Here is a 19,185-nt window from a genome sequence, read left to right on the forward strand (position 1 = left end):
GCTTGGGTATCTCCTTGATACGTTTCCATTCATTGCTTCTTATCCTGCCTTCAGGTGCTTTGGAGAATAGGTTGACTCCCTCTTCTTTGTGGCAGCCCCTGAGATATTGGAAGACTGCTATCATGTCACCCGTGGTCCTTCTCTTCATTAGACTAGACATTCTTTCTTCTCTCTACCTCTATGCCAACAAACTCCCACTCCCCTTTTCACACTCTTCCCAGACATGCTGCGCTCGGCTCCTTCCCAAAAAAACGGCCACGCTGAGACCTTCTGGGATGCTTTCCAAAGTTGGGAAGAAGACCCAGGCTTGTGATGGACAACCTTCCGGCTGAAGTCTCCAAGAAAGGAGCCGGGAACCCAGGAAAAAAATCCCATCCTGTCCGAGAGCCACCTGGACAAGATGGTGCCCAAAGGTCAGGAGAAGATCTGAACTTCTGGCTGGGCCACCTCCGCAGCCCCCCTCCCACCCCTGGCCTGCCCCAAAGCCCTGGGGAGAGGAAAGAGACAGGGGGGGAGCCCCGGCTGAGAAAAAGCAGCTCCCCTCCTGCTATCAGCAGATTGGTTTCAGACAGAGCTCTTCCCTCTGCCAAGTCCATATCCTATCGGCGACGGGGTGCAGTTACTTAACATTCATCATGGATTGAACTCTGTAACGTTATCAGTGCTGAGTGTGGCGCCATCTCAGGGGCCGGCCATTCTCGGCTCTCAGATAGGACCGATAAACCACTGATAGATTACAAAAGATTGTTTCACTTCAGGGGACACGATTACTAATACTAATAGTGCAAGAGAGAGAGAGAGAGAGAGAGAGGCAGCTTGCATGGTATCGCGCTGTCGCTGCAGAGCAGGGAAGGGCGAGAAGCAAAGAGGAGGAATAATAAGAAAGAAAATAGCAGGCCAATAGCGAGGAAGTGATTTTATGTTGCAGATGGGGCCCCGATAAGCCCCTGATAGATTTTTAAGGGAGGAAAAGAGTCTAATAGAGCTATCTGTGGCTCTCTGGAACATCAGATGGATAGGAAGCGACTTTTAATGCAAAGCTGAGGGGGGAAATGGGGGGGAGCTGGGGAGGCTGAGATTGGGGAGGAAGCAAAGAAATCAGAAAGAAAAGGGAGAAGAGAGATTCACCCTGCAGTCCTTCCTTTTTGAACCCATCCTGCAAACCTCAAATTATTGATATTTTTTTCTCCCAAGCCCAGGGAAAGATTGCATTCGAATTCATCAACGTATCGTCAACGCCATCTGAAAGACCTGCCTCTGGTTATCTCAACATTCAAAATAACAGTTTTCCCCCCACACTCCCCTCCTCATTCTTCTATGCCAATTCCGCAAAGGCCGTGAAAACTGATGGGTTGGCCAATTCTGGGGCAGCTGTGTGAAGCCAATGCTCAGTGCGCACAACTCGGGAGAAAAGGCTCAAGTAGTTATGAAGCCCTAAAGATCATCTGTGGGTTTTGTTGAAATCATGGCCTTCTAGGTCAGAAGGGAATGGCACATCTTGCAAAACTATCTGCTCAGGAAGGTCCCAAGCCAGGCCAAGATGCCAAAAGGAGCACAGTAGCTAACCCAAACCTCTCCGTTTGATCCTGCATTGGGTCTAATGGCCCAGCAGGGCATGAGAAACCATCAGTGGGATGCTTCAGTTGCCCAATGACTACCACTGAAGCAAACCAGGATTGGTGAGGGAGAGCTTACTCAGATACCAAGAATGCTCACTCCTGCAAATTCCTGCAGCTAGCCCATCCTTCTCCGGAAGCGTGGGTCAGGGAACTGTCTTCCCTTCTGGAGCAGGCATTCTGCCAACGGTCTCAGCACAAAACCCTGTTCCAGGACATGGTGGTGCTTGGTGAACCTGATGATGGGAGTTCCCAGATAAGTGCTGTGCAAATCCAGAAGATGAGAAGGGAGAGGGGAGAGACTCCAAACTCTTGGCCGTCACTTAGTGGCGATCCAGATTTTTCCAGGCCTGATTTGGGACCTTGAATTCTGGCACCCTCTTCACCCTGGCTGGGAACATGGGATTCTCTCTTGTCTTTTCCACACATGTTTTTGCACCACAACAGAACTTGTGATCTCACAAAGCTTGGCAGGGTCTGTCCTGAGATGTTGGCTCTCCAGCCGTTTTCTCTTCTTGGCTCTCTCCCTTGGAGGGCCAACTGGCCAAAGTGGATCAATCAAGCTCTTCATAACCTCACACCAATCCTGGAGTAACACTAGCGCTCAGTTCCCACAGGTGCTTTTCCAAGAAGAACTGAAGAAGCTTCTTGCATGAGAAGCGAAATGTTTTCAAACATTGCCTTTTGAGGGGAAAAGACGCACCCAGGGGACAACCATGACCTGGATGATTGAGAATCTCCATAGACACGACTACCCAGGGACTGCACACACACATGTACACACACACACACACACACACACACACTGAGGTTGTTGAATTCAGCTTGATTCTATATCCCCAACCGACCTGTGTGCTGGGACATCTTCCAAGATGTTGAGAGCAGCGAATCCCCAAGGAAGGTCCTGAAAGTTCAGGGATGGCCTTTCTATTTATTTGTTAAATTTATATGCCACCCATTCCCTGTTGCAGTGACTCTGGGTGGCAAATGAGCTTCAGTGGAGAAGAATCTGATGGCAGCGACTCTCACAGAGATGATCTTTAGGGCCCCATAAGGGATAGAAATGCCTCTGGTGCTTGAAAAGGTTTCTGCTTTCTCCCCCTTGTTTCAAAAAAATAATGGGGTGCCTTGTCTAAATGCAGGAGACCCTTGGCTTTTAAAAGCCCCAAACATGCACATCCTATTGCTTTCATGCTAACCATCTGAGGCTTCTATGAAAAATTAGGGGGAGGGGAACCCCCAACATTTATGCATTCCTCAAATAAACTATAAGGAGAAACTCCTGGCTACAATGATGTTGTGAGGCTGCAATACAAGACTTGCTACTCCTGATGTATTCATTTGTGGCCCTTTACTCCAGATCTTACTCTCCGACCCCCAAAAACGTGGATCTTTTGTCCACATTAGGAGATGTTTTTCCCCTCTGCTTCCTTTCCCATGGTGTGTGTGTGTGTGTGTGTGTGTGTGTGTGTGTGTGTGTGTGATGTGCCTTGTTCCCAGAGTTGTTTTGACTTCATTTGCAAAGAGGGAGTGGGGGGGGGGGAGAAAAAAAATAATGTACAATTTTAATTTAATGGTAACATTTTATCACCAGTTCCATGAATTATCAAGGCACCAGGGTTTGTGTGTTTTCTGTTCTTGGCATTTTGGTGGAGTGAGATAAGGGTAAAAAACAACAGAGCTGCTCAGAGAGTGAAAAAAAAGAGGGAGATAGATAACAAAGATATCAACTCCTACACAAAACAGCCCTGGACTTATCTCTGCTTTTTATCGCAGTTCCTTTAAAATAAGAGCGGAGGGGGGAGAGAAGGAACAGCCCGGCTGGAATGGGGCAGGGGTTGGAAATGAACTTTATCCTGTTCCTTCTTTAGTTAGAGAATTTAGCGGGTAGAGCATGGCAGATGGGAGGGCCTGCTTGCAAAGGTCAGCTGGCTTAATACATCCAGCCTTTACTTTGTTGGAAGATGAAATAAAACCTGCGACCCCTCAAAGGGATTATTTATGGGTTGCAAAGACATGCAGCCCTCGTGCATGGGGAAGCCAAGGGTGGAGTGGCAGGTTGCCTTTAAAAAGCATCCCATGAAAGGCACAACGAAAAAACTAAACAAAAACTAGTTACCTTTGGGGCAGGTCTTCGCCATCTTGATTCCTGGAAGACAGGTAGACTTCAACTCCCAGAATCCCCCGGCCAGCCACTGGAAGTCCACCCATTTTCCAGTGGTCAAGATGGCCAATCGCTGCTCCGAAGAGACATTGCAACATATTGGGTGCAAATGGATTCTCTCCCATCTCCTTGAGGGGTTCTAGGACCCAAGAAATTGCTTCTCTCCCGCCCCCCAAAAAATAAGGGCTCTGCCAAGCCATTCTTTCCTTCCTCAAAAATCAGAAGGCCCCAGAAGTGAAAACTTCCCCGTTTCTCCGGAGGAAGCCTGGGATACGCAGCATGGAACTGTGGTTTTCTTTGTTGACATATTAAGGTAGGACATGGTGGATGCCTTACCCTTAATCCGTGCTCAGCAATGGAAATTCACAGCTTCAGGACTCTCTAGGCAAGCCCAGAGATACCCTTGCCTTGCCCAGGGGCTGCAAGCATTCAAAATGAAACTCTGGAGACCTTCTCCAAGCAGCCAAGACCTGCCCATCTCGGCAGGGGGGGGGGGGCTCTAAAAAGGCAGGGAAGACAGAAAGAAAGGACAGGCTTGGAAGTGCCGGGGTTAGGGGCATCTTCACCCTCTAACGTTGCATATTTGAGAGACCCTATGGGGTGTTGTTGGGGGTTTTTTGAAAAAAATCTCTAACTCTGCCTCTAAAGACCGATTCCCAAACTGATTGCCTTCAGAGGTTTGCTACGCTCCAATGCGTTTGTAAAGCACCTAGCTGGGCAGAGGTTTCTCCTACAGCTTTAGGGCAGCTCTGAAAGATTATTGACCTGCTGGAGGCCTCACCCTGCACCTGCAGGATGGACTTTCTTGGGATCCAGGCCTCTTAGCCACAGCGCTGATGCGTGTTTGGGTCAAGGGTGCTCATTTTTGGCTTTCAGGCTGAGTTGAGCAGCCCACAAAGAGTAAGCACCTTGCAGATTTCAAAATAGGGGATGGAGGGGGAATCTCAGGTCTGATCATGGGCTTAAAGACACTTAAGCTTCCTTCCTTTGAGGAGGGGGAGGAAAACTCCCAAGCAAGAGCCGGGAAGCCCTACCAAACTATCCAATCTAAAATGCCAAGTCTGTGGGTTTGGGGGGGGAGGGGAGTCTCCCTGAGTGGCTATTCGCCATTTGAGGGTTTGATGTCTCCATCATCATTGGCCAAGGATACTTCTGAGTGGAGGGGAGATGAGTGCCAGGCCAGATTTGGGCAAGCCGTCCAGCATATCCCACCACATAACAGAGTAACAGGATTGGAAGGGACCTTGGAGGTCTTCTAGTCCAACTCACTGCTCAAGCAGGAGACCCTATGCCATTTCAGACAATGGTTGGAGAAAGGAAGCCAGCATGGATCCATCTCCTGGGTGGGTCCTTTGCTAGAAGATCTGGAAGGGCCACATGGAAGAAACTGGGGTTTCCTTTGTCTTCCATGCATTGACTACTCGTGTCTAGCCACAAGAGCCAATGGGCGCTACACTTATGCACTTGATCCTGCAAAACTGTGTATCTCTGAGACGCAATCCCTGCATTGCTAAACACCAACTCTTGATACACACCCACAAACCTAGACACAGACCCTCAGGCACACACACACACACCCTCCCCAGCAAAAGGGCGCCCCATGTTCTCGCTCCCTGTCTCTTCGTAGGCTTTGCAAAATCTTGCCAGTGTCCAGCTGTGCTACATGAGCTGCTGCATCCGCAGAGCCACAAAAGAGCCAGGCCTGGTGCTCGTGAGAACGTGGGGCAGAGCACAAGAGGAGGGAGGGGGGCAGGCAGGGAGAGCCGAAGAAGGGACTCAAGGCTCTTCCTCCCCTCCCCTTCCCCTCCCCTCCCACTCCGTCCCTACCTTCTTTTTGAAAAACATAATTTATCTGTGTATTATCAAGAAATCCAGACACTTTAATCAGTGAGCTATGAAGTCAGTATTTCCATTCTTATCTCGTGGAGGAGTGGAAATGGAGGAGATCGGCAGCTCCCAGCCGGCCGGTGGTGGGGAATGTTAATGGGGGAAGGGGCTGAGCGATTGGCTACTGAGCGCCGCTAATCTCCCCCATTATCAAAGCCTTATCAATGCACCCATCAGTGGTGCGGTAATGGGCAGTTCAACTTTCCGCATTATCATATCCGCTGAAACCGGCACGAGAGGGAGAGAGAGAGCGAGAAGAGAGGGGCCTCGCCTGGGGAGAGCGCCAGGGGCTCCTTCAAGCTGCCCAAGACAGACAGACAGATAGACAGACAGAGGGGAGGGAGGAAAAGAGGGGAGAAGGGGACCAGGGCTGGGGGGCTGTGCTGGAAGGAGAACCCGATGAGTCAAGCCAGAGGCCAGCCAAGCAAAGGAACAGGTTCGCATGGAGGCTCACTGGTTGTCTCCCTGGGCTGGGCCATTTCCTTTTCCTGCATGGCCCCAAAGCCAGAGGTCTGTTTTCTTTGGAGTGCAGGGTGGTTTGTCTTTACAAGACAAGAGAGACATCCCTGACCAACTGGCTGTTTCAGGGGATCCAATGAAGGCCACAAACTGTTGCAGGCCTTTGGAACTGGGGACCCTCCAGAGAGCACCCGCTCTCGTTTCTCCCTAGGAACCTTTCCCATTAGCCAGACACTCTTCCGTGCTGTGGTCAACTTGGTGCTATTTAACCATGGTGGACCTCAAAGGCCACGCTGGTTGAGGACCCTGCAAGATGAACATCTCCAGAACTTCAGGCCTGGAAAGCAGACTTGGGATATCTCTTCCCCTCCAACTCCTGGAGAGTCCAAATAATTCCAAGAGACCGATTCAGTCCTTCCAACATCTAAACCAGGCTGAGAAAGATCTTGCTTGGATTTTTCAGATCTGGAGATCAACAAAGTCAAAATAATGGCTGCAACTGTCCCTCTGGAGCAGCCCTGCCTCCTTTTTGTGTGCAACACGCAACTCTCACTGCATGGTTGTGGCCGCCATCTTGTTTTTTGGACTGCTCCCATCCCTGCAAGCACCCCTGACTGTGCATCTGAAGAAACACACACCCCTCAAGGGTAATTTAAGGAAGGCAGAGCGATGGAATCCCGTCTCTAGCAACACAACCTCCCAACGCCTTCTCCCTGCTTTGCACATTGGGGAGATTTCCACCGATAGAACTCCTTTTCCAGACAGATCCTTGGGTGAGAAGGCCGGGAAAGGACCGGCTGGGTCTCTGGGGCCCACTCCATCTTTGTCTGTTGACAGCAGTGACCCAAGTCCCCAGGGCAGACTTACGCCAGTGACACCTTCACCAGCCCAGGCTGACTGCACAGTGGTGGGACACCGCTCAATGACTGTCCCTCCCTCCCTCCCTCGCCTCCTCTTGCTTGGACACAGAAAAGACACCCCCCTCGTCTCCACCCCCCCCACCCCCACCCCTCCAGCTGAGCAGAGTACTTCCTGCGGACACAGTTCCTTCGTCCCACCAACTTTTACCCAGAGGGATTTCCAGGGGCGGAATTGGACTTTTTGGCTCAAACCTTCGCCTTGCCTGTTTCGCTTTAAGGTTTTCGCCTCTGCATTATTAGCCACAAACTTTTCTCCTCAGCTGGCCCTTCCCCAGCCTTTCGCCTCAGCACACTGGCCACAACCAATCCCTCCCAGTCCCTTCGCCGCAGCCCATTCGTCGAAGTACAGTTCACGTCGGACTTTTGGCCCCCCAGGACAATTCGCAGCCAGCCAATCGGTGCAGGGGCTTGGGGGCTTTGGGAGTGGAAGAGCGTACGACAGAGAAGGCAGGGAGAAAGCCAGCACAATCACCACAACCAAGGGGCGACACAAAGGAACAGCATTATTAAAAAGGAACAAGTGGCAAGCACACTGAGAAATAACTGGGGTGGGGGGGTGGGGGTGGGAGGTCCTGTGGCATCATCTAAACATTTTTCCTATCCCTCTTTAGCAGGGAGGTCTCTCTTTTCATATGGAAAGAGTTGTTTTTGCAACACACCGATTTGCTGCTGCAGTCTAACCGGGGATATTTCGCTGGAAGGAAACAATGGTTTCAAAGGAATCAACAGAGGAGATCCCAAATAAGGTGGCACTAACATAGAGACATGGAGCTTGCAGGTGGGTTGGGGTCTAAGCCCCCACAGGACACTTCTGGCCCAGGGGGAGAAACAGCCTCCTACATCAAGTCAATCTTGGACTGCAGAAACTTCGAGAACATTCGCAGCTTCACAGCCAACTGATCGGCTTCCTTAAAAAGAGAGGCTGAAGGATGACCGAAATCAGATCAATATTGGGGGGCAGGAAGAAAATACCCCAATTCTGCCCATAAGGAGCCCCTTCCGGCTAGCTCCTGCTTTACTGAGGAACATAAGGAAACTGGTTTACACCAAGTTCGATTAGCTCCCTTCTTCCAGTATTTGGCTGGGCTGAAGAGCAGCAAAAGATCCAAAATTTCCCAGGGCTCTTCGGCTGCACCCCTAATTGCGACACCCTCCTCTCCATACCACACTGACTCCTAAAACCCTGATACTGGCTGCTAATCCTAATTGCCTGCGCAGGGCATTCATTCCAGCCCCTTAATTCTGCAGCAGTAACCGGCTTTTGGATCCTGCTGATATTTCTAGACTAGCTCACCATTACTCTGCTCCCTGAGTCAAAAAGCCTGTTTGCACACTTGGATAAGCCAGAGGTCTTCAACGTTTTTGAGCTCCAGGTTCAGATTTAGCTTTCGAGCTGGCTGCCACCCCCCAAGAAACCAACAGGGCAAGAAGAAACTTATTTTGACCTCTTTCTAATTGCATTCAGATGCAAATAAGACAGTATTTTATATAATGCGGCCAGGCTTTGGGGCAGATTGTTTTCTTTTTTATTATTATTATTTTTTTAATAAAAAAGTTTTATTTTTACAATCATATCCAACAACTCATCCAATGTACAGTCATATACAATTATGACAGGGGCAGATTGTTGAGGTGCATGCAAACTGTCTTAGCTTCGTACAACATCCTGGGTTGATTTCTAAACGAAGATTTGTTTAACTGTAATTTAATGACTATCCCGTAACGGGCCAGATTCAGACAAGACACGGAGCCACCTGCAAACCCACCCCCTTGCATGACGCAGTCGGAGCAGTGGTGAAATCCAATTTTTTTTACTACCAGTTCTGTGGGCGTGGCTTGGTGGGCATGGCAGGGGAAGGATACTACAAAATCCCCATTCCCACCCCCTCTGGGGGAAGCATGCTGCAAAATTTCCACTCCCACCCCGCTCCTGGGGGAAGGATATTGCAAAATCACCATTCCCACCCCACTCTGGGGCCAGCCACAGGAGGCTTTGCCAGTTCTCTGAACTGCTCAAAATTTCCGCTACCGGTTCTCCAGAACCTGTCTGAACCTGCTGGATTTCACCCCTGGGTTGGAGGCAGCATCTGCAGCCTGCTCACCCACTTAGGTATCCAGTCTCACAAAAGGGATGCTTTGGGCAACGCACACCAACGCCTGGCTTTGGCTAATTTCCAGACTGGGAGGGTGGGGGGGGGAGAGAGAAGGAGAAAATGTGCTGGCTTTCAGAATAAGCAATAGCTGGAGAGATGATTAACAAATGAGAGAAAAGGCATTTCCTTCTCTGCTGGCAAATCAGCGATGTCACCAAAACTCGTTGATGTGAGAAGGGAGGAGATAACAGATATTTTGGAGAGGAGAGAGGGAGGAGGAAGAGGCAGTGGGCTTATCTAGAATGACTCAGAAACATTCATTCCTTAACCCTATTCCAGCCAAGGTCAATTGCTGCATTCCTCTCTCCTTTTCATCCTTTCCCCAAAACACAGTTGCTACAGAACAATGAGAGAGTCATATTCGCCTTTTTTCCCCCTTTCTCCTTCAAATGGCCAGTCTGGACAATAGCTGGGTTTCTGTCCAGCCCGGGGAAAGTTTGCCACACCAACGCAGAAAGGAACATTCCCGCGTCACAGCACAATGGCTGGCCTCAGGTGTGATGGAAAGCCATAGAGCAGGGGTCTCCAACCTTGGTCCCTTTAAGACATGTGGACTTCAACTCCCAGAGTCTGGGAGTTGAAGTCCACAAGTCTTAAAGGGACCAAGGTTGGAGACCTCTGCCATACAGCATGGTTGCTCTGGTCCCAGTTCTATGTATTGTGGGAAGCCAGCCGTTCCCGCACTTTCAACAACTACTGTTGCAACAGACAGTGGCTTAGTGGATGTGTGAATCAACAGTCTTATGGGAAGGTCTAGTGAATCCATTTCTGAGATGTTGCAAGAAGAGCTCTGAAGTTATTCAGGTCAAGGGCTGATCAGCCCAGCTCTGGCCAACAGGAGGCATCTGTTGGCCAGAGCTCAGCAGGTTCACCAACATGGATGGAGAGATCCTGTCCTCTTTCCCTGAATTCTTCCAGGTCCACTGGCCGGTATTCAGGGAGAAAACATCGCCACCAAGAGTAGAAACCACAAGGACCTGATCCTCCATGCCTTTCTCCAACCACCTTTTTAAAAAAACACCACCGCTTTTGAAGTTCTTCCTTTGCTCAGTCCTGAATTTCTGCACATCCAACAGGAACGGACAACCCTGATTTGTAGCTTGATGAGTCAGAGAGAAAAATTTCCAGATCATGCCTGATTTCAAGTCATGGGACTCCTGATCTCTTGTTTAGCTTCTTTAAAGGGGAGATATTTTAGTCTCCTAAACTTTTAGTTGGGCATTATCTTCACCTTGCCCTCATGGCCTCCGCTGGGAAGGGCCTGGGCTGCAGGCAGGATCTTTTCAAGATGCTTGCCAGCATTATGGGGAATGTTGTGCTCAAGAGAAGAAATTGCCCAGCACCAGCAACCGATGGCTATGAGGGGGCCCTTCCACTGCTCAGAGAGGAGACCCAAATCAAGGCATTGGTCCACAGTCATGCCACCATTCCAGAGATAAGAAAAAGGCCATTGGTCCCTCAAGATGAGCCCTGTTGAGCATCTCCAAAGTAAGATCCAGGGGGTGGAACTGCTTGTCAGCAGGACTGCAGCTCAGTTTAGGAGGGGGCTTACAACCCCACGCCTTGGCCTAGGCCTCGAGTGCTGAGCCTGACTGTTTCCATCATCACTATTACAGATGTTTTAATACATTAAACTACCAGGAGCCTTAAAGCCTAATAATAAAGTACAGTTGGCCTCACTGTGTCTGCTTTCCCCAAACCCTGAAAACCAAGTTACTGCAGAGAACTTCTGGTGAACCAAAGGAGGTCCAGTTCAATTTTTTTAATGCTGTTTATGGCTCCAATATTTCACCTGTTCGCCCTCCTACCCTGAATGTCTTATTTAGGCTTATTTGTCCTTTCCTGATCTTGTGATTTGTATGTCTGTGTGTGTGTGTAAAGCTGTCAGCTGCCCACATTCATTTTGGAATTGGTTAGCCTTAGAAATTTGTTTTATAAATAAATAAACACTCTTTACTTGCAATTCCTGCACCTCTGAGATGGTGATTATATGGGAGGGAGGGAGGGAGGGAGGGAGGAAGATATAAATGTTCTAAATCAATATAAAATGAAACATAAATTTATAAGGGGTGCTACTCACCGACCTAAAGGTGACCAGCCCTACCTGTCGCTGAACCTTTTATTCACTGATAATATACATCACTCACTTTGTTGTTCTTCTGCTTTCCAAGCAGGAAATACAATACTCTTTATTCACTCTCCGCATAAAAGATGTATTTTCAACCAGCCTTTCATCCAACCGGCTGCCAGTCACCCAGTCCTTCCTCCCCACCCCCCAGAGATCCTCTTCCCTGACACCTTCTTGCCTTAAGAACAGCCCACCAAGCAAAAACTGTACACAGGCGATTCAGAAACCACACATGGCCGAGCATTAATCAACCGGACCCTCTGTTGTAGGAACCGATACGGTTGCTGGAACTGGGCTTGTTGGAGCTTAGCGTCCCGCATCATCTACTCTTGGAAAACTTGGAGGCAGAGTTGTGACAATCTGTGATTCAGGAAAAAGTGGTTGCGAACTAAAGTTTGTAACGCAGCAGCGCACTCTGTGAAGGAGTGGAAAAATCTTCCAGCTAATCTACACAGCGTTCTTTGCCAACCAGAATATGGAGATCTGCCTTAATGGGCAGGCACACTGCTTCTAATGTGGCAATCACAGACTAGTATGAATAGCAGAGAGAGAGAGAGAGAGAGAGAGAGAGAGAGAGAGATTTTCAACTTTCTGGCCTGCACTTATTGCTTTGCAACACCCTTCTGGCCCGGTCAGAAAGGACATGAAAACACAGCGTAAACATCTGGAGTTAAAACTCCAAGTTGCAAGCTAAGACCATGAATCATGGGAAACGTCTAGCCTGAAACTTCCAGTAGATATGCCCAACATGCCATCTCCTTTTATTTCGACACACACTGAGGTTTGCCAAGAAAGAAAGAGAGAGGGCGAGACCCCACTGGGGGAAGCCAAAATGTAAAGATCCAACTTCCTTTGCCCCTCCCGACAAAAATCTCCTCCTGGATCGGTTACTCTGATGTGTCAGACTGGGATCCCAGCTGGGAAGAGTCAGCAGCCTCATCCCTGGAGGAGCTGTGGGTTGGCTAATGCCCGGCCAGTCCCACCAGAAGATCCCAGATAACCATCAGGTTTCTGTTTAGGTACGATCAGTGCTTCTTCCCTAAGCTCTTACACCTCGCCTGGGCAGTTTGCATCACCGGCCCAAAGGATTTCTTGGCTCCCTAGGTGGCCAGTGACTCAGAAGGAGGGGAAGGGAGGGTCCTCATCAACCGAAAGACGGGCGCATCCCAGGCAACCCTCTCCTGGGGGGCATCTTCCAAATGTGTGGGATACAATTCCTGTCTGGTGGCGAACAAATCGGAAGGCTGGGTCCAGGCCAAGCCGTTTAGAAGAGATATAACGTTGACTTACAACCATTCATTTAGTGACTGTTCACAGTTAAAACACATCACTGGAAAAACTGACTTATGACCGTCGCAGCATCCCCATGGTCACATGGTCAAAATCCAGACACTTGGCAACTGGTTCATATTTATAATGGTTGCAGTGTCCCCGGGGGGGCAGGGGAGGCGGAGAGGGAGGGAGGGTGTCCTGTGATCCCCTTCTGACCAGCGAAGTCAATGGGAAGCCAGATGCATGTAACAATTCATGCAGACATTCGCTGAACAACCGTGGCCGGAAAGGTCGTAAAATGGAGCAAAATTCCCTTAACTGCCTTGCTTGGCAACAGAAACGTTGGGCTCAATTGCAGTCGTAAATTGAGGACAATCTGTACCAGGGGTGAAATGTAAAATTTGTTACTATCAGTTCTGTGGGCGTGGCTTTTGGGGGGGGTGTTAATGTGACTGGGTGGGTGTGGCCAATTTTTTTTTTAACTTTTAAAAACATTTTTTCTACAACCTCTTCAGCTGAAGAGGTTGTAAAAAATGCTTTGAAAAGCCTCTGATGATCAGGCAACTCAGTTGGGATCACCAGAGGAAAAAAAGCTTTTAAAGGGTTCTGACGATCCCAGCTGAATTGCCTGATCACTGGAGGAGCCTTTTAAAAGCATTTTTTTTACAACCTCTTTGGCTGAAAAAATGCTTTTAAAGGGTTCTGATGATCCCAGCTGAGCCGCGCGATCATCACAGCCTTTTTTTTTTACTTTACAAAGCAATTTTCAGGCGAAGAAAAAATGCTTTTAAAAGTAAAAAAACCCCCCAACCCTCTGATGATTGTGCAGCTCAGCTGGGGTGGGGGGTGGGCAGGGATTTTTGCTACTGGTTCTCCGAACCACCCGCCATCGCTACCGGATCGGGTGATCCGGTCCGAAGTGGGAGCATTTCACCCCTGATCTGTATACCCTGCTGCTTGTAACCGGTGATCCTGCCAAGCACAGTTTCCTACCCGCGACTTTGAAAACCAAGCTGCTATCACCGAAAAGGTACTGAGGTTGCCCACTCAAATTTGAGAAGCGAAAGGGGGAGAAGAGGGATCTGAAGAGAGTCCTCCAAGGGGCAGGATTTTCACTGTCAGCCTGATGCGAGTAGCTGAACCCGACCACGTGTCAAGTAACAAAATACGCAAGAGTTTATTTATCAAATCAAATGAGTCACAGTGACCTAGGAAGTTGTGCCTTCCCACGTTTTCATAAGGAGCTTATATCGCTGTAAGCCAGATCCTTTCTGTATTTCTGCCTCTCCAAACCACGCAGCCCTGTTTGTGAACTTTTCTATCGGTCCATCTGGAAGCAGCCACCTCTGAACTCTCGGGGCATCTCTGGTTGTCAGGAAATTGTCAGTGGGCAGGACCTTCTTCTTGTTCTGCAGGACAGGTTCTGCTGCCGGCCAGGCCTGCAGCAAGAGACTGGCTGTGCAACAGCTCCCACTTCATTCCAGGCTGATGGCCACAAAGAAAAACGAGGGACGCGTTGGTCAGAGCAGCGCAGGAAAGGCCGAAGCCTCCACCCTGAAGCACCTTATGTGCTCTTCCGGTTTTCATTGATTGCTGGCAGGGAAAGAAGATAGAGAGGGATCCTTCCCAGGGTGGAGGAAGAAAGCTGTAGAATCAAGGGCTACCAACCAACGTTGCTGGGAGGCATTCCTTTGTGTAGGTAGCCTACCTCCTGGTTCTTGGAGAGCCACAACAGGGAAAGACTCCCTGGTCTTGTGTCTGGATTATTGGGACTAGAAGACTGACAAAGAGCTGGAGAAACCTAAAAGCTGAGGAACAGCCAACAGAAATTGAAGTTGGGAAGATACCACCAATGATGGGCAACATTCAGCCATCAGTCAATTCTCATGGTCTTTGTTTTTTGCCCACTGCACGAGACAGGAAGGGATGACCCAACTCTACAAGTTTTTGATCTGACCTGCAAGAGTATTTGTCTTCCTCCTCAACATGCATCAGCTGTGCTCCTTCCCATTGCTGCCAACTGGGGTTGTGGCCTCCCAAACAGTAGAAACAGCAGTGAATTTGTATTAGCCTGAACACGTCAGAACCAAGAAGTGACCTCATTCTGACAGATGAAAGCCAGCTCCTCCTCCTGCTCATGAGGCACAAAGGTCAGGTATTCCAGAGGAGAGATCTAGAGTGTTTTTCTGGTTCTAGAATAGTTTTCTTCTTGTGATGGGTGTGTCCAGCTCCCACAGTTCTCTTGAGAAATTTCTGACACTGAGAGGTTAGAAGAGATGAAGAGAACAGGCAGTAGCAAGAAGGATGGCCTCAGTTACAAGGACAATATGGGTACTGTTGGAAGACCTGATGGTCAAGGTTGAAGACAGATTTCCCAAAGTCCAACTATGTGGTTGCTAAGACAACCACATAGTGATATCTATCTATCTATCTATCTATCTATCTATCTATCTATCTATCTATCTATCTATCTATCTATCTATCTATCTATCTATCTATCTAATCTACCATATCTATCTATCCATCCACCCATCCACCCACATATACAATTTGTGCCCGTGCCTGCACACCCCTGTGCGTAAGAGGATTCAGCCCTATGACTACCTACCTACAACCGAGTGCTACAACCCAGAAACAGCGTTTTATCATTTTATCTGCCTTTTGGGAGAACTGGAATGAAACATTCCTTGCAGTCCACAGGCAGAGAAAACGAATGCAAAAATAAGGAGACCAACCCCTTTTTAAAAATTCACACACATTTAATAAGCCTCCTTCCATTTAGGGAATAAGCCTATAAGGCAGAAAGGGCTGCTGGTTTTTCTATTTAAACGCCATTTATAAAACTCAAGAAACCAGAACACCTACAAGCGGCTTTCCATCTGCAGATGCAATCCAGTCTACCTCCTCATTTGGTTCCACGTTAGGAATTAAGGTCTGGTCAGATCCCACAGATAAATATTAGAAAGCCTTCACAACCTCCCAGGTCGGAGCAAGGAAATCTGCGGATTCTCAAGGCCTCCAATCCTCACCCCTTCCAAATTTCACTTCGCTGGATGAGGAATTTCCACCAGCAGGTCTAGTTTGCTCCTTAGGGTTAGTCATTTCAATTTTCCACGGCAAGCCTATTCTTGCACCTCTGGACCGTAAGATCACCAACAAAAATGCCCCATTTTTAAAGCTGTCTAACCCTAACCCTAACCCTAACCCAGCACCAGCCTCAACACATTGGGAGGCCGATCCTTTCTGCGCTCTTGTTCAGTGGGGTGGCCCCACAGTCGCTGCAGGAGTCTTGCAAGATGCGGAGACTGCTGACAAAGCCCTCGGCTTCCTTGCAAGTCCTTTGCCCAAAGAAGCTGTGAAGTCAGCACTCAGTGCAGGAAAAACAGCCAGCTCCACAAAGCAGGAGCAGCCACCCGCCCAACCCCGGGTATTAATTAGCACCTCATTAGTGCCATCAATACTATGGGCAAAATCCACATTTTCAGACATAAATGCCAGCGGAAGGAAGAAAACCGTTCCTCTGTGTTTTTTATCCCCTAGGGGAAAAAAGTGCCCCTTGCTTACCAACCAGTTCATTTTCTCCCCATCCTTGAACCCCACTCACTTGACACCCCCCCCAAAATGGATGCCAGCTATTTGCACTAAATTATTTGCCACGTGCTGTAAAGAACACGCTGCAGTCAGCAAAGAGAGCCACAAGGGGACACAAACATTACGACACAAAAACACTCCCAACTTCCCACGGCTGGCCAGAAACCAAAATAGAAAGGAAGGGTTGTAAGCTAAAAACAGATGCTGAGTTGGTTACTGCATAAAGAAAAGACAAACAGACTCCCGTGCAAAGAAAGGGAGTTGTAGACAAAGCCATTTCAGGGCAGGGTGGCAAACAAGGTTTGAGGTCAGGAGTCAGCTCAGCTCCAGGACATACATGTGCTGCCTTAAAATGGGACGTCCCGAGCATGGGCAGAGTTTATGGCAGGGCCATAAAAACAAGGACTGTGCATCACCCTGTGCTAGAACCAATTCTGATGTCAACATCTGTAGCCTTGATAGATTTGGGGCAACTTCTCTACGTATATTTGGGTTTGCTTGTCCATAACCTCCTTTTGAGTTCATCTTAGTTATTTTGAAGATTAAAGAAAAAGACAGGGGAGCTGGCTTTGGAGGATGATAAGCATGCTTATAATACTGTTTAAAATAGTAATTTCGCAGTAAAGTCTTTGGAAATATATTATGAATTCATAGTGTGTGCGACTCATTGACTCTACTCTAGGGTCCTCCAAACTTGGCAACTATAAGACTCATGGACTTCAATCCCGCTCTTCTTTCTTCCCCCAAAATGCCAAGGTGGCAATTTGCCAGGGCAAAACTGCAGAGGGGTGGGGGCAGGGGCTTAAAAATCAAAAACTATGCTGGCTGAGGAATTCTGGGAGTTGAAGTCCACACGTCTTAAGGTTGCTAAGTTTGGAGACCCCCCACTTTAATTGGCGGACAAACATTCCAGGTATTATTTCCTTATTTAATAGAGCAAAGCCAAAAAGATTTGGAAGCCAAGAGAATGCAGGGATCAGAGGGCAGCAAAGTTGGGCGTGCTTGCATGTCCATCCCCCATGTTTGGCCCATGGCAACAGCCTGGTTAAGTCCAAGCCTAGGAGCTGCTCTGGAGCTCTTCCCTGGTTTGTGGGTTTCCCCCCCCCCCCCCGGGGAGCAGCACTGAAATTTTGCTAACCTAAGGAAAGTGTGCAAACAGGAGATATTGTGCATGGCAGACATGGACTAAAAGTTTCTCAGGCCACCACTGATGCCGTGCTAGGCTAAGTGGGCACTTTGCTCCTCTCTTATTGGGCACTGGCTTTTTCTCACAAGTCTAGGAGGAGCTCCCCGCCCACAATGAAAAACCAGATCTGAGTTCAAATCAAGCCAGAGTTTGAGCTGGTCCAGAAGCAGCCAGGCCCAAATCTCTCGCTGCCCATCTTGGTGGCTGGAGCTTACTGCCAACCCTGGATGTTGGGGAGGGGGGGGGAATATCCCCCTTTTTAATGTTTATTAAAAAGATACATTTGCTACACTTAGCAAAAACCACCTATTAGGATCTAAAAGCTTACTTTGAACCAAGTCACATCTGGGGCTGATAGACCAAGAAAGGACAAGAGCTGCTTTTTTTTTTTAAAAAAAGAAGAATTTGTATATCTCTTTATCTATTTCAGAGGGAGCAAAAGGAAAGCCCCCCCTCCCTCCAATCATTAAAATGCCTGCATTAATCACATTGGCAGTGGAACAAATTACCATGCCCCCCCACCCTCCTTCCCTCCCCCCTCTCCACTTCTCCTTCCCAGGGTCTGTTCTCGCAGCCGACCAATCCTTCTGCCATCTGTTTGGTGGCGATAAAGCGCCTTTTATCTCACTCTGCCATCGTTATCAGGGGGAGAGATCAGGAACTCAGCTTATCGGCACCTCCAATCTCTTCATCAGAAAGCGACAGCGGAAGGGAGGGGGTCGAAGGGGGGGGAAGGGGGAGAGAGAGAGAGAGAAGTTCCACTAAACTTCAATGCATCCTTTTTTTCAAGCCACCCGCCTAACCAAATTGGGGGTGCCCGCTTTGGTATGCAAGAAAGCACCCTGCAAGCACACACACACACACACACGGCCCCCCCAAGCACAGCCCCTCAACTGCAAACAGATTACCCTGTAGGCTTTATCATTCTCCCCCCGCCCCCCATCAAAGAGTCCAGGATCGACTCTCGCCGCACACAGCATCATTTTCCTCCTCTGCCCACACGCCCATGTTTGAAGTTAATAAATGTAACCGGCTATCTCCGCCGAGGATCAGCTCCTGGCCCTTTTTATTTTTTATTTTTTCCCTATTATTATCAGCTGTCCACATCTATCAAGCAGCAGAACAAAAGAGCCCGGAGAGGAGGGGAGAGCGAAGGAAACAAAACAAATATTGCCAGATGCGTCCTGATGCTGTTCTGAAGCCTTTTCCTCCAAAGGGAGGAAAAAAACTTGATCAGGAAGGAGAAGAAAGAGAGGAGGAGGAGAAGACGGAGGATTAACAGGAACGGCAGCGACTCTCCTATTGAAGGCGACAATTATTGGACAGATGGCAGCAATCCCTCTCTTCTTTCTCACCTTTCTTCCCCCCAAAAAGCCAAGGTGGCAAATTGCCAGGGGAAAAAACGGCAGAGGGGGGAGGTGGAGGCTTAAAAATCAAAAGCACCAAAAACTCTCCTAAGGGGATGTTTTGGTCCCTCCATCCAAGGTGGTATCACCATCCTCTTCCAGTAGCCACCAGCCTTTCATGCTACAACTCAGCTCTTTCCAGCCCTCAGGAGAGCAGTGGTTAGAGACAAGAGTGGCCTGAACTGCCAGTGGGCATCATGCCCCTTGGATTACCTGCAGCACAGGAGGGCCCATGATTGTGTGTGTGTGTGTCTGATCACCAAGTTGGTCCCACTGACCTCCAAGCAAGTTAACATGGCTAAGACCTTTCACATGGGCAACAGCTTCCCATCTGTCCACACAAAAGTCACGGAAGAAATTAGCCAGGAAGCTCTTCCTTCGGTCACGTCCCACGTTCCAGAAA

The 19,185-nt window shown here is 48.8% G+C and overlaps 1 protein-coding gene across 2 annotated transcripts in view; it reads right to left on the reverse strand.

Moving 5' to 3' along the window:
* Nucleotides 1–19,185, reverse strand: part of LOC131184258 (zinc finger protein 469-like) — a 272,266-nt gene that overhangs the window by 55,670 nt on the left and 197,411 nt on the right. The window lies entirely within an intron of this gene.

This window comes from Ahaetulla prasina, chromosome 12 (assembly GCF_028640845.1).
Source record: "Ahaetulla prasina isolate Xishuangbanna chromosome 12, ASM2864084v1, whole genome shotgun sequence".
NCBI lineage: Eukaryota > Metazoa > Chordata > Lepidosauria > Squamata > Colubridae > Ahaetulla > Ahaetulla prasina.